Below are 11,358 nucleotides of genomic sequence, written 5' to 3' on the forward strand. Positions count from 1 at the left end.
ACAAAAAAAAACCAACCCAACCAACAACAACAACAAAAAATCCACAAGCCTTCACATTCACTGTGTTTGTAAAGCAAATGCAAAGTTAAACGTACGGAAAGTTTTACAGCAGAAAATGCTAAAGTGTCCTCCAGCATACATGCTGTAATGTGTTTTTATCTCCTTGTCTTTTCTTCCACGGAAACTACTCAAGACTCCATCAGAGCTCTTCTCAGAAAGACAGCATTCAGCTCTTAGAGGAGAAGCAAATATTCTCCTTGGTATTTGCCATGTACAAACACCACCACCAGAGGCAATAAAACAAGAGTTTTCTTTGCTGCTGACACCTCGTGGAACTTCACAATCCTCTACAGGCTGTCGATCAAAAGAGTAAGGGGATACAAATTTAGCTCAGCCCTCCAATTATAATCAGCCTTTTCCCCATCCCACGTCATGGGAACCCAGGAACCTCAACAATAAACCAGTTCCCAGAATTTAATTGTGGTTTGGTGACTCACTGACACATAAGCACTCTTGAAGTAAACAATTCAGTGTTTTATTCTGCCTCTCCTGTAAATAATTAGCTACTAATCCTAAAATTATTAGTTTTGCACCAATCTATTAAAAAAAAAAAGAGAGAAAAAAAAGGAGAAATATAAAATTCCTCAGTGAATTCTGTATAAAGAGAAGAATTTGAGCCCTGCTGGGAGCTCTGCCATTTCCCTCACGGGACCAAGGATTTGGCATGGAGGCAGCTGCCACTTGGGTAAAAAGTCTAATTAAGAAACTACTGTAGGAAAATACAGCCCTTTGTTTAAAGCACTATACCAACACATCTGGTTTTGGCACAGTCTTCCCACATCCCACAGTTCGAAATGGAGAGCGCAGATCCTTTTTTTGTCGACTGTTTATAATTAAAATAATCCTCCATTCTGGTACCCAAAACCTGGGCTACCCTCTGAGGGCACTATGTCAGCAGGAGTAGGCCGCCTCTACGTTAATTACAGCAGTCGCCCCTTATAGGCATCAATGTGGAAGGCAGTGTTAGAAATCATATTCTTTTTCAGTCTGCAACTCAGGTGTCTGTGATAGGACACGAGTGGGAAGGAGGCAAATGAGTCACCACATCAGGCCAGTAATATCTGGGAGTCTTTGCAAACTTTGCAGATTAAGTTTTTCTCTTGCCAGAAGTGACACAACTTCTGTGTGGGAGCTTTGTTACCATCAGAGCAGCATTCATTAGATTATCCTTTATGTGTAGAGCACTTGCCTGCTCACAAGGAGCTAGCCAAGGTCTCATGGCTCTGAGTCACGGGCCCCGAGCAAGCAGGAGGAGCTCCAGAGGCTGCCTCAGCACCCCATGAGCCCCGGAGGCCAATCAGCAGGGCCACAGGCCAGGCAGTGTGCTCCTGCTCAAACTCCAAATCAAAGAATACCCATCTTTGGGATCTTCTCTGCCCTGAAAGGTCATACTTAGAATTAATTCTCAGGCTTCGGTCTCCAATCCAGCAACAGTGTCAAGCCATATTGCAAATTACTGCACTTACTTTCTTCTCCTATAATGAAAGGTGATTAACCAACTAACACTAATCACTGCGGTTAAGCATTCTCCCACTCTCACCAAGCACCACCTCCTCCATACAAACACACCGCATTAACCAGTGAGCGCATAAAAGGACCGCATCCTTACTCCATCACTTCAGATGCAAATTGTGGCTGCCTCTGTTAGGCCATAGGCACAGTAACACTGTGGTTTGAATCTTGATCTCTATGCACATTGCAAACCATGTGCCGCTTGGCAGGTCTCAGACCTCCTTTCCATGTGGTCTTTCTATTTGGCCAAGGCTATAAAGGGAGACCAGCACTGTTTCTACTCATCTCTTTTCAAGAGAGGTGAGACCAAAAGCTGGAAAAAGGCGGTTCTGCATCTCTCAGAAGCACTGACAAGCCACCCAACTCCTAACCCTTAACTGGACCATCCCTCAGTGTACCTTTTAAAAGGCAAAGGGAAGGCCATGGTCTGACATGGCATATCCACACAGGTGCCTCCTTTTACTGTATTCATATCACTCTGGCATGGCTCTTCCCAAAAAGTGAGGAATAAGGGTACAGAGTGGGACAATAGAGGGCATGAGCCCCACAGTAATGAAAGATGACAGGAAAAAATGAAAGGGGCAGAAAATCCTTGAAGGTATAAGGGGGTACTGATGTTATGCAGGAGAACACGGTGTGTATCTGCACATGATGGCTAGAAGACAATGAGGAAATGGGAGACATTGGGAGAAGCAGGGCATGTGAATATGGCAAACGATGATAAACAGTGCCAACTGCTGGGAGAGAAAACAGTGCAGAGAAAGTGAGCACTACTCCCTTCTGGAGATCCATTGTTTGAAAACATCTTCAACTGATTCTTGAATCTAGAAGTTCAAATTGAAGAAAATAAGAAAATTATAGGCAGGTGTATTTCCTCCAAAGGTTAAAAAAAAAAAAAGGAGAGAAAGAGAAAGAAAAGCAACTTTCTAATTTCTGTCACGTTCATCTAATTTTTTGGAAGCCAGCTTTGGTATTTTTTGCAGGCAGCACCAGTACAGTACCTGAGGGCACTGGGCTGATCACACAGACACAACACCAGGCCTTACTTCTGGGAAAAACAGTGAGAAAACCAGCCTGAAAACGGAGAATGAAGCCCTTGCTAAACTTCAAATATCTAAGTAACAACGTGAGCAATGGCCAAAGGCAGTAGTAGGTTGTCATATCCTCATACAGGTCAGGATGTTAAAAGGATATCAGAGCTTTCACAGGGACGTGCCCACAAAGTGAAAAAACTAGCAATATCACAACAGAGAAATGACCAGGTAATCTCTAGGCTGTGTTAGTACCAAACTGAACTTTCAAATGTTTTCAATATTTAGCAGGAAAGCAAAATCCCTATTTTGGAGCACATTAATACAGAGAATTTTTACTAATACATATTCCATGGAGATTGTACTATGCCATGACTTATAGAACATGATACATATATAATGAGCAAGCTGTATAAAATACACTGAACAACTGCACATCACATGAAAAATAAAAATGTATGTAGTACGAGATATGTTTAATGAAAAGCCTCCATCAGAACTGGCTTGTAGGCACAATCCCAGCAGCAGGCTGACTCATGTTTTTTATTGCTAGCTTAGTTCAATCCACAAAAACATAAAGTGCTACAAGGAACAAAATCAAAAGTGAAGTACATTATCCATATAAACATTCGCAGTTTACCTTGAAATGCTTAATCAAAAGGCAAAGAACTACTGACTTTTCTGATATGAACATTCAGTAGTTCTGTATGATCCTTTTCTCTTCACACAGACCTCACAGTGGCTCAGATTTATTACCGTTCAGGCCCAGAATTTCCTGTTTTAACTTGCTTCTTGAACACTCCAAAAATTGCAGAGCGCTAACAAGTCAAGATTATAATAGCTCTGCAACAGTCAGGATCAGACCATAATATGGTATGTGCTCTGTGCTGGGCAGACTTCAGCAGCTATTTTACAGCATAAAAGCCAGAAAATTACTATATGCAGGCAATGAGCCTGATATGTTATAATTACAACCTCTGTGTTTTACAGGTTTTTGAAACCACTTGGGCTTCAGTGAGCAGAACATGTTAATTCAATTGATAAAATCATTCCTCCTGTAGTCCAGCACTGGTTGGACCCCAGGTGTGGCACGCCCTTTGCAGGATAGGCTGAACGATAAAGCCATTGCGCTGAACAGGAAACCTGCAGGAAATGGAGGTGTCCCAGGCCAAGCTGGTGGGGCCATGGGTAACATGATCTAGCATCTGATCTAGAGGCTGACAATCCTGGCCATGACAGAGGTAGATCATCTTTGAGGTCCCCTCCAACCCAAGCCAATCTACAATCCTGCAGGTATGCAGGTGAATATCATTTTTATGGCTTCAACATAACTTCAAGTCTTATTGTATTTAGGTAAATGTATTTTTTTATAAAACAACATAAAATATAGGAATTATTTTTGCCTTGGCAAAAAAGGAAGCTGCAGAATGGTGTTAGTAACGCAAGGAGCTCCCCAGCAGTCACATCACAGCAGAAAAGCAGTCTCGTAAGACAGTCATCAAAACAACATAGGAGAATAGTGCAACGTTACCTTTAACCCACTTAGGCATCGAGCAGAAAACTGCATATGCAATGCTTCTCTCACTCTGTATTTATAGAAATGAAACATCATCTCACTCACTGTTTCTCCATCCATTGCCTTCCCTGAGATGCATACACTCAAAGAAATCTGCGTGTAATCTGCTTAGGACTGTGTCAGAGCAGTGAGTGCCGCCTCCTCTTTGTTTTACGTCAAGCCTGGCAGAGATGTCAGCAATCTCACTACTTCACGCCACTCTGGCCTACTGCATGCGTACACAGGAGGGCATGCGAGGAGTACAGAACTGGCAGCAGCTCTCTAGTCACTGGATAACCAGTGCTGTGCTCTCACAAACCACCTCTCTTAGCAGGAGCTCCGTCCCTGATGAGGTTATCAGCAATGAAGTTGCACGACTGTCTTTATATGGCATACAGCAACTACATACAGCACAAACACCCTGTGCTCACTTCTGCTGTTGTTTGCAGTGGGGGTGAAGAAGACCTAGTATGATAGGCAGTGAAATGTGAAACTTCAAGGGAAGAAAGAATCTGGAGCATTAGTGCCAAATATTCCTTGTGGGGCTTCTTAATATGAAGTGGTACAGTGAAAGCTGTAACACAGTCGTAAAAGCTGATCCTTGTAAGGAGACATTTATCAGGAGAGATTTAGCCTTAACTCAGAAAGACCTCTGCAAACTTGCCTAAACATCCAAGTGAGCAAGGATCCTGGAGGGCTATTGATGACAGAAAAGCAAAAAGAGATTGCATAAAACGTCTCATGTTCAAGTGATTATTCCTGTGTTTTTTGAAGAGCCTTACAGATATTTCATGGCTTATGTGTTCGTTCTCCTGTGCATGGGAGTATCATTCAGACAACAGCTCTGACATAAAGCTTTTCTTCCTTTTCTGTTTTGTTCTGTCAATTCAGAAATTCTAGCTCTTACTGAAATTTCAATAAAGGACAATTTATCTTCGTTACTAATTTCTCTTATTACTCATTTTGAAGCGTGTATTACACAGTTGTCTTGAGTTACCCAGCAAACCTCCACAACCAATTAACTGAAGATAAGCACAAAGATACTGAATTTTGAAGACTTTTGTTGAAACTGGTGATTTTCCACCATCAACATGATGGTAGTTAAGAAAAATGTTTTCTGAACATCAGGAGGGAAAGTATACCTAAATGAATTTTGTTAACAATAACAAATTTTGCCAATGCATCTTATATGTACTGTGCCTAAAAAATAAAAAAATAAAATCAATGAAGCAGAAATGAGTACATTGCAAACACAAATGTCACTCTCCTGAATGGGGATAAGCATTATCCTCAAGATTAGTAATGGCATTTGCCTGCGCTATTTCAGGGGTTCAGATATGAACAGCAGAATTAATGCAGCTTTAGGCTCTCTGTTTTTCTTAACCACAGCTTCAGAGGGTTCTTAGTTTCAAAAAGAAATTCTGAATACAGCAAAAATTATTGCCTGTATTGCAGTCCCCCAGTTAAAGTGCATATATATAGAACTCTGCAGAAACCTTTGGAAAAATTGATCAGAGATGTGGTCACAGATATAGGCTTAGCTCCACTGGGATTTGCATATTGCACTACTTGAGTTTCCAAACCAGAATCCATTTGCCCTAAAAAGCTGATAACTGTAAAATCATTGAGTTCTGAAACGTTCAACACAGATTCCAGACATGAAGTGTATGGCTTAAATTCAATTATAAGTGGAAACCACCATAAAGAATCTTATTTCCAACAAAATCAAGGTAACAGATGAGAACAAGATAGCTGTTTTCTTAAATACATAACCCTAACCAGCAAAGCTAATGCTAGCGAGAAAAGGACAAGCTAAAAATCTACCCAGATCGTTTCTCAGTCTCTAGAGCCAACTCAGTGGTCCTGGAGTGTTCATCAGCCACTGCAGTAGGAGCTCAAAAGAAGCAGGCATTAGACATAAGCTCAAAGTACACTCTGCACCTGACAAGGACCACGCATCTCTGGATCCATGCACTAAGGCCCCATGTCAAGCAGCACAGCATGGCAGAGGCACAAAAAGTATCAATTACAGAAAAGGAGGGACAGACAAAGTTAAAAGACTGAGGAGCCTACAGACATATCAGTTCAGAGCTAACTACAACTTGGCAGGAAAGCAAGCAAACGATAACCCTGTTCAAAACAGAGCAAGGACTGATGGAACAATGAGACTTACGGGAAACTCAGTAAACTTATACTAATGGTTACTGGTGGACATGTAACAAGGTTAGGGGGCAGCTATATTTAAAAAGTATTCCTGCCTGGTTTTAATTGATATTTTGAAATGGAGAAGCCCATATTGCTATTCCTGAGGTTTACCCAAAGCTTATTTTCAAAAGAAAAATTCCATGACTTCAGTAACAATTAGACTCTAGTTGAAGAAACTTTTCTGCAACATTCCCTCTGAAATTTCAAAATACAAAACATATGTTTTATATAAACATAAATATATTTGTAATTATTATAGATAAAGAGTTTCGAGTTATCTGGCAATAAGCTGGTGGTCATAAAATACGACTGTATTAAAACTATATCAATACCCATTTACTTATTGTTTTGGGCAGAGGAGAGTCATGGAGAGAAAGAATAATACTTGTGAAAACAAAGCAAAAGCTCTTATTTTGCTGATTTTAACAGAATACTGCTTGCATCCTCTGTACTAGGTGCGACTGCATGAAGTTAACTGATTTCAGCTGAGAATTTTCACAGGTCAGAAGTTACCCTGTTCAAAGTTCTGTCCCTTTTCATCCTCACTTTTTGAGAGCACACACATTATGGCACCGTCCCAACTAAATAATTCACTCATTTAAATGAGGTAGTTCCCTATGAGGTATGCTCTAATCTCTACTGCTCTTCATACCATTTTTACTGTCTTCACTGGTGCCTCGATGTGGACAGTAGGGCTACCAATGCCACTTCACCTTTGAAAAGCGTATGTCTTAGCATGGCACAGAAGCATAATGGATGCAAACCTACTTTTTGGGTACAGACTGGAAACAAACCACACAACCTCAGTGCTAACAATGGCCTTTCAGTACGTCTGATAAAACCGATATTTTTTTTAAGCCTATATTCTTGTTTGCTGCCTCATTTACAGCTAACAATAGTAGAATCAGACCCAGAAATTAAAAGAAAAAGTTTAATTGCTGATGATTTTGCTATCTGTCCCAAGCAAACAACAAAAGTCCACAACCTTTTAACCTTTTCCATCCTATTTGCTAATAACTTGTTTTGTAATTAACCCATTATGCATCTGTCATTGTATTTTAAATTAAATCACTTTAATTGCTAGTAAGTAGGGTCTATTTAGTTCTTGGTATGGTTGCACGGGGTCATGAATGGGGAGCTGTTGAAACACTGAGTTACAGGTGGCTCTCCGCAAAACTGCTGAAGTTGCTTAAGATATAGACGAGTTAAGCTGCTTTCCTTAGGTGATTTGATTTTAATGTCTAATGGCATATTTCTAAAGGAGAAAAGTTTACTGCGAATACTGCTTTTATTCCTCATATATGTGTCACACTGAGCACTTCTCTTTTTCTTCAAAACAAAAATAAAGTAAGTAAAATGAAATTCATAACTTCTTTCAGTATTTAGATTCTCAAATGCCCAAGAAAGACACTACAGAATGCACGTGGTATGCCCTACAGAATGGCGATATCAGTGAGTAAGATCAGTCTTCCCTTTAATACTAACCAAAGTCAAGAATCTAGTACCAATGCCTTGGATATGAGAGTATATTTCCGGCAAGAATTCAAGTCCACACCTTTGCCAAGTAAGCATTTGTTTGACTTTTAGTTACATTTAGGTCAATTAAGTCCACATAAATGAAAGCTGGCTGATTTTGTAAGCTCCACAACCCATGTAGACTTTGAGAATTCATTAACAATTTCAGAATCTATGATTAGCTAAGATGTTAAACATTTGCTGGCTCCTACCAGAATAAAGTAAGTGCATGAAAAGGAGTATAACCTACATAATCCTTCCAAAAGGCAATCTCTGACCAATTCAACTTCTCAGCTTGCTAGGTTCTCTCTGCATTTTTACCACTGACTCTCCCAAAACATGGCGCATAGCAGGGAGATTCTAGTACATATGCAATACTTTGTTGCTCCCAAATGTGTACTGCTGCATCCATTCTGATGAGCAACTTCTCAGCTCAGTGGGCAGCACACAGGGCTTGCCTTGTCACAACCTTTTCTCATCATTGTGCCATACTTCAGCAGAGCAACCCATCTCGGCATTCCCAACTGCTAGCACTGCAAGACCAGACTTATAGGTGCAGGGGAAGAAGGTTAGGTACAGCAGAATGATGCAGAGGAACAAGAAGCCAAGTGGTGACTTTCAGACTTGGAAAGAGGAGCCTTTGGAGAAGCTTCAAGTCATCACAGCCTGTCAGAGGGACACCATCAAAAGCTCAATAAACGGATAAGCTTGTTGTACAGAGCCAAATGATGACATTAGAAAGCTTATAATTGATTAGAAAAGGGGAATAGGGGCAAAGATGCATCCATAGAATTAAATTACAAACGAGATACACCTGACAGTTTTATTCTGAATATGCTTAGTACATTGTATGACTCATCTTAAGACTGAAGTAAGGACCTCAGCAGGCATTCTAGAAGTTCAGACCAATACAGAAAACCCAAATTATAGAAAACAACAACTTGAGAAGCACACAGCTCTAGGGAGGCCTGTGTGTAGGTGCAGAGATAGAGTCGCACTAAAAACAGGCCTAAGTCTACAGGAGAACAGCAAGGAAAGAATGAGGAAGGAGAAATGCAGCTGCAAAGCTGTATTCTGCACCATTTACTTTGCTTGAGGTTTGAGGGGGACATTTGTACCTCTTTTGATTTTTTGGTTTGCCACCTGTTGGCTTGGTACCCTCAAATCCTCCCAGTTTGACTGTCACCTGCATTCAGCCCCCTCAAGAGGTAATGCACTGGGACCTCAGAAACTTGTTCAAAGCACTAATATTAGAGTTCCTCAAAGGACAGGAAGAGATACATACGGAAATAGCATTCTCCCACTTATTCAGATGGACTACATTTTCTTATAAAGCACAGTTTCTTCCTCTCCCCCCTCCCTGCTGTTTTCTCCTGCTTTCCATTCTGCCCTCGTCTCTTCCTGTTCTAGTTTCTAGCTGTGTTTGCATGAATGTGTAGATAGGAAAACTGCATGCTGCATTTGATTCTGAAGGAAATCAGACCTATATACTTTCTGGCCCATTAAAATACCAAATACCAAAGCTACAGCCCCAATTACTCAATCTTTGTCTACTGCTTTTGTGTATCCACCATGTGAAGAACAAAACCTCAATGAACACAGCTGCCGTAAGGGGCAATCAGTCAGAGAAAACTCAACTTTATAATACTAAACATAGCTGACTTTCAAAGGTTAGAAGGAAGACACTGAATCTGACCCAGTCTGGAGCCTTGAGAGCTAGGCAGCGATAAAACAGGGTATGTGAAGCATACCGGGTAGACTGAAAACCCAGCAGAGTACTGAACAGATTAAAAAACAAAAACTATTTCAGAATTTTCTGTTATAAAGCTTTATGAAAATGTACTGCACAAGACAAGTTGAAAAATGCTGCTTTTTCAGTAGATTTCATTCCCCCATTTAGGGTCACCTCTGTTTAACATGCAGTTTGATTTTAACCAGGCACTCAGAGATAGCTTTTACACCGCTTTTCTGAGATGGAGATGCAGAATGGGATGTCATTCCTCCATCGCTGATAGTCAGGCTTCTCCCAGTTTATCTCAGCAGCATCACATGGATACTGAAAAGGACAGCAGAAATGCATGATCCCACAAGAGATATGACTGATGGAAAGCATGTGAATTACCTGGACCCATGCTAAAAAAGTAGGAGAGACATCTTTTTCCTTTCACTTTCCAGTGTATCATAAGCAGTAAAATGCTGGAAGTGTCAAATATGATGCAGGAACATAAATTAAGGATGTAGACATCCTCCCATCCTGTGACGGGAAGAAGCTAATCTATCAGAACAGTTTTAGAGTGAATCAGTTTCATAATTATTAATATATGGATCTAATCTACATTCAATTCTGTCCAAATTACCTTCTGCTGAAAGAATAAGTCCTATGTAATGAAGAGAAACAAATGAAGCTCAGAGAAAAATAATTAAAGCTGGGAGTTGGAACGGGAATTGGAATCAGCATGTCTTCATGTTCCGTGTTGAAAATTTATTCTTACAGTAACCCAGCTTCCTCATCCATAGGTGGAGATGATAATTCTCATCTAAGTTCCAAGAGTATGCCACAAAGATCTACAGATAAGCCATCAGAATTGCTACTATTAATACTATATATAGCCGACATGCAAATTAAAAACAAACAAACAAATTAAAAACCCAACTTCAAAGCAGTTTCACAGACTGCATTTCTGATGTACTCTCTTTTGGAGACTGCCTCTATAGGTTTCAGAAAAGGGAAAAGTTATTCTTAATTTATTTACTACATTTGAGCATATCTTTTGCTATTGACTTCAATTCTATTTTACAGCTTATTAGTTTTACAGGACTTTGTTCTCTTTATGATGTGGAAACAGTAGCACAGTGATTCAATGAACACCAGTTTTTACCAACCTGCCAGATTTAACAGGCTATTTCTTGTTGTATCCTGTAAACACAGAGAGCAGCCAATCTGATATTTAATGATACAAACCATAAGCAGAGGTACTGTTTTGTGCCAAGATACAATATGTGGTGATTGCAAAAGCTTACAGAGAAATTTAGTTGAGGAAAAAAAACATATAGCATGGAGTTTCTGAGTTGTTCTTCCACGGGTATAAAAAAAAAAAAACAACACAAAAAACCCAACTATCTTTAGTATGAGAAACAGATAAATTAGAAAGCTTCCAAAGTTTCTAGCAGAATGAGAGAAAACTTCTTGTTGCCCTTTTAATCTATGGAAAGTATTTGCAATCAACTCTACTTTTTATGATAAAACTTTATCAGAAAAGGATTCATATTTTCCTGTTCTGCCATCTGCTAGCTGTAAGACTTTGGTATGAACAATAAGGCAACCTGATTATAAGGTAAGACTAAATCTATCACCTTCTAAAAGATGAGTATTTTTCTTCTTCAACAACTTCATGAAGTTCTTTATAATAACACAAAATTACGATTTTCTTTAAGGTATCCTAGCCAAATTATAACCTACTATGTTTCACAAGCCTCTTT

The 11,358-nt window shown here is 39.8% G+C and overlaps 1 protein-coding gene across 3 annotated transcripts in view; it reads right to left on the reverse strand.

The window, feature by feature from the left end:
* THRB (thyroid hormone receptor beta) overlaps positions 1-11,358 on the reverse strand; it is a 166,074-nt gene that overhangs the window by 54,612 nt on the left and 100,104 nt on the right. The gene's annotated exons all lie outside the window — the stretch shown is intronic.

Source organism: Meleagris gallopavo, chromosome 6, assembly GCF_000146605.3.
Source record: "Meleagris gallopavo isolate NT-WF06-2002-E0010 breed Aviagen turkey brand Nicholas breeding stock chromosome 6, Turkey_5.1, whole genome shotgun sequence".
In the NCBI taxonomy this organism is placed as follows: Eukaryota; Metazoa; Chordata; class Aves; order Galliformes; family Phasianidae; genus Meleagris; species Meleagris gallopavo.